General features: G+C 24.6%; 1 pseudogene; it reads left to right on the plus strand.

The window, feature by feature from the left end:
* Positions 1-2,448: 2,448 nt before the first annotated feature.
* On the plus strand, positions 2,449-3,864 carry LOC131631930 (FCS-Like Zinc finger 13-like; annotated as a pseudogene).
* The last annotated feature ends 368 nt before the right edge of the window (positions 3,865-4,232 follow it).

Below are 4,232 nucleotides of genomic sequence, written 5' to 3' on the forward strand. Positions count from 1 at the left end.
ATAACTTTACAAGCCAAGAAAACTTTCCTACCTAATTTTCTAAAAAAAAATAAATTTATTTGAGAACTTGTCACTCAACACTTATATGCGATAAAATGCTTATCTCCTTTTCTAAAACAAATATTAACTATAGTGATATTAAAATCTAATAAAATATTTAGGATGAATTTATTCTCCACCCTTAGTAAGGCCATACATGTCCATTTATATCTCATCCTATTTTTTTCCTAATTTATATAATTTTACAAATTTTTTCTTAAGAGATAAAATTAGTTGATGTTTGTATGAAGTATGTATTACACATTGTGGAAAATTATATAACATAATTAAAGATATAGTGATTTTTTACTCAAATTAAGGATATATTGTTAAAAATCAAATTTTTCACTTTGAAATTTAAAAGGAGTCTTATAAAAAATAACTAAAATATTCAAGAAAATATTATATTTAAGACAAAAGGTAGTACTATTTTTTAACTTAATATAAATTTAATTTCAAATATATTTTTATTTTAGTCAAACAAAATTTATACATTTAGAAATGTGTAATTTTAAATAAATGAAAGTGGTGTTTTTAGGAAAAAAAATAAAATGATTAATCTTATAGAAATAAATCTTATATAATTTATAATGATAATTACTTTTTTGAATAATTACAATAGAAAAACTTATTAGAAATGATATATCATTCAAATAATTAAAAAAGTTAAGTTTTTTTTATTTAAATAAAGTAGTCAAGAGTCCAGATTTTAACTTATTACATATGAAAGAAATTTGATTGAGATAATAGAAAATCAATCTTATATATTTTGTAGCTTTTTTTATAAAAACAAATTATTAAATAAAAAAAAAGAAAGATAATGACTATCTTTATCTCATCAAATTAAATTAAAAATTTTAAATTATTTATATGATATGACAGACTGATATATTTTTATTGGATAATATTTTATACTATCAACGCATCTCTATTAAAACCTCAAATAAATATTTTATAAATTCTTGAAAAAAATAATGATCATTAATCGTTAATATTAAAATATAAGTTCAAAGAATAGTTAATGTATAGTATACATTTTAAATCAGATCCATAGATTTCTAATACCATTTTTATTTATATTTTATTTTAAAATAATATTTATAGTAATAAAAAAAATATAATGTAGACTTTTGCTTGTATTTTTTTCATAAAAATTTGAATTTCTTATACTGCCTTTGGTATAATATAGGTATCTACATATTAAACTGCACATACCCATCTACATTAATTTATTTAAGGTCTTTTTTGGAATTAATTTTTATACATTCTTTTTAACATTTATATATTTACAAAGTTTCCTTAAAAAATATATATATTTACAATTTTCAACTTTATATTAATTTTTATCTTTCTTTGACTCTTCTAGCTAGATTCTAACGTATGCTTTCTAATTATATTTTCGGAGAAAATTTACTTAATTTTTTAAGTCTGATTTATGTTATTTGTCACTAAAAATATGACAAGTATACTTTAATATTATTTAAAAAATAAAAATTAGGAATGGTAAAATGGGTCCAGCCCATTTTATCTAAATATTCTTTTATATTTTATACATCTTCCATCTCAAATTATAAATAAAACAGTAATTTTTTACAAATTAAAAAATATAATTTTTGTCCTTCAATTTTACATGATTTATGGAATTATTCCCATATTTTAAATTTAAATACCCTCACGTTTTTCAAAGAGAAATGATAAAATATTTGTTCTTGAATTTATATTATTATTTATATAATTTCATAATAAATTGATATATCATAATTTGTTATGTTTTTCAAAAATATTTATCATTTAAAAATAAAAATATCATTAATTTTAAATACAAGAATATAAAAAAGAATTAAAACTATTTAAATTTAAAATAAGAGAATTATTTTCATAAATTTTAAATAAAATAAAAGAACAAAAACTACAATTAAGTCAAAAAAAAAATAATATAACTTATTTTACAAAAGTATTATTTATTAATAAATTTAATCAAGTAAATTAAAAAAATTTAAAAAATAAATAAACTAATAATAATAAAAGTTATAATTAAAATATAAATAATATTTTATTCATATTATAATAAAACTTATAATTTATAAAATAATGGTATATTAATACAAGTAAAACGAAGAATATTACAAGAATATGTAGTCGGTTTTCAAATATCTAAAAACCATCTTTTAAGTTTTTTATACACTATACATCTCAATCATTGAAACTGACATTTTCAAAAAACTGGCCCACTGGAAAGTGACCTTTATTTATAATAATATTCATGGTAGGCATCTGTCTAAAGCATTAATATAAATCAATAAAAAAATACCATATATTAAATCATTTAGAAAAAATAAAAATAAAATAATAATTGTTGGGCATATCTCTAGCAATCATCACCCGAATAATTCCAAATGAAACAGCGGGCTTATTCCAATACCAAAACCATCAATTATTTTTCATTTCTACCCATAACAAAATAAAATGCTTTTATAAAAAGCCATTCACTCTCATTAAAACCCTTCACAAAATTCACACACATTTTCTTCACAACAAACAATTATCAATTATCATCATGTTGGGTAAGAGATCCCAGCACTTGATCCGAAAATTCTCAGAACTGTTAGTTTTTGGGGAAACTGCCACCGCGCTTTTGGACACAATCGGAAGTCCAAGAAGCCCGTTTGAAATGAATTCGAGGATGCAAATCCAATCACCAAAATTTGGTGGTGGTGTTGGTCTTGGAATTGTGGTGGCTCTTGATAAATCCGAGGAGACCGGGTACGAGGTTGTTCCAAAACAACATGTTTGTACATCACCAATCCCAATCCAAAATCGAAAGCTTCCACAGAATCGATTATTTGAAAACGAGATTCTTGTTGGAAGTCCGGAAGATTACACGTATGTTACATACCGTGATGAATCTAACAAACCCATCACTAAGGTTTTTTATGATGGTGGTGAAGAAAGTGGAATTTTGAGACATGATTATTATAATACTAATAATAATACCTCGAAAAACAACAACGTTGGTGTTTTCCGAAGATCCCCACCAAAACAAACTTTCCTTGAAGCTGAACCGTCTTTTCTCACTTTGGATTTTCTCAATTCTTGTCATTTATGCCAAATGAATCTCGATGGCAAAGACATATTCATGTACAGGTAATTTTCGCTCGTGTAATTATATGTCTTCTGTGTAGCAATCAACTGAGCTGGCTTAATTGAATACAGAGATAATTTTTTTAGTAATTCATATATTTTGGGTTTTAATCGCATCTCTCTGCGTAACAATCAACTGAGCTGGCTTAACTGAATACACAGCTAATTTTTTTTAGTAATTCATATATTTTGGGCTATAAATTTTGATCATGGATTATATTTTTGTGTGTGTAGGGGAGAGAAAGGATTTTGCAGCACAGAGTGTCGTTCGAAGCAAATAATGATGGATGAGAGAAAAGAGAAGTGTAGATCAGAAGCTTCAAAGGCTATGGAGTTGTCAAATTCTTCATACACAAAGGATCAAATGTTTTCAACTGGGATTATGGCACTTTAGCAGTTTGGGATCAAATGATTCATTGATATGATTAAGGCTTATACTAGATATGAAAATTAAGAAACCAAAAGAAATTTTTGATGGAAAAAACTATAGAGATTTTTGTTACTTTTTGATAGATAATAATAATAAATTGTCTTCTTCTTTTTATTTGGGAATTTTCTGTTGCTGAGAATTAGGAAGTTGGGATCTCAATTGCAGAGATTTTGTATGTTCTGTTACTGAGATGAGATCTGTCCAAGAAAAACTTGTTCAATCGGATATTTTCTGAATTCAGTTTTTCTGTCTTCTTTGGCTGCTGTTGTTTTTTCTTTCCAGTTGAATGAAGCAGACTCGTTAAAAATAATTGACAGAAAATTGTATAAAGTACCAATAGTGTTATTTTATTTAGTTGAAAAAATTGAAATAGACTACATGACTATGGAAGAACGAACTCTCATTCGGTCCCCAAGTAGCAGCATTGATGCTTCAAAATTATTAAAAATCAATCAACTACCTAACTAATAATAAAACATACCACCAAACACCCAATATTACCCTTAATGAAAAAAATAATTACTCTTATAAAAGCCCTTTATTGTAATTTGCTAAATCAAAATTTTATTCCCACCAATCACATATCTTCATTCCTCCAAATGGCACTCCCTTTTCATATTCC

Source organism: Vicia villosa, unplaced genomic scaffold (genome assembly GCF_029867415.1).
Source record: "Vicia villosa cultivar HV-30 ecotype Madison, WI unplaced genomic scaffold, Vvil1.0 ctg.000883F_1_1, whole genome shotgun sequence".
In the NCBI taxonomy this organism is placed as follows: Eukaryota; Viridiplantae; Streptophyta; class Magnoliopsida; order Fabales; family Fabaceae; genus Vicia; species Vicia villosa.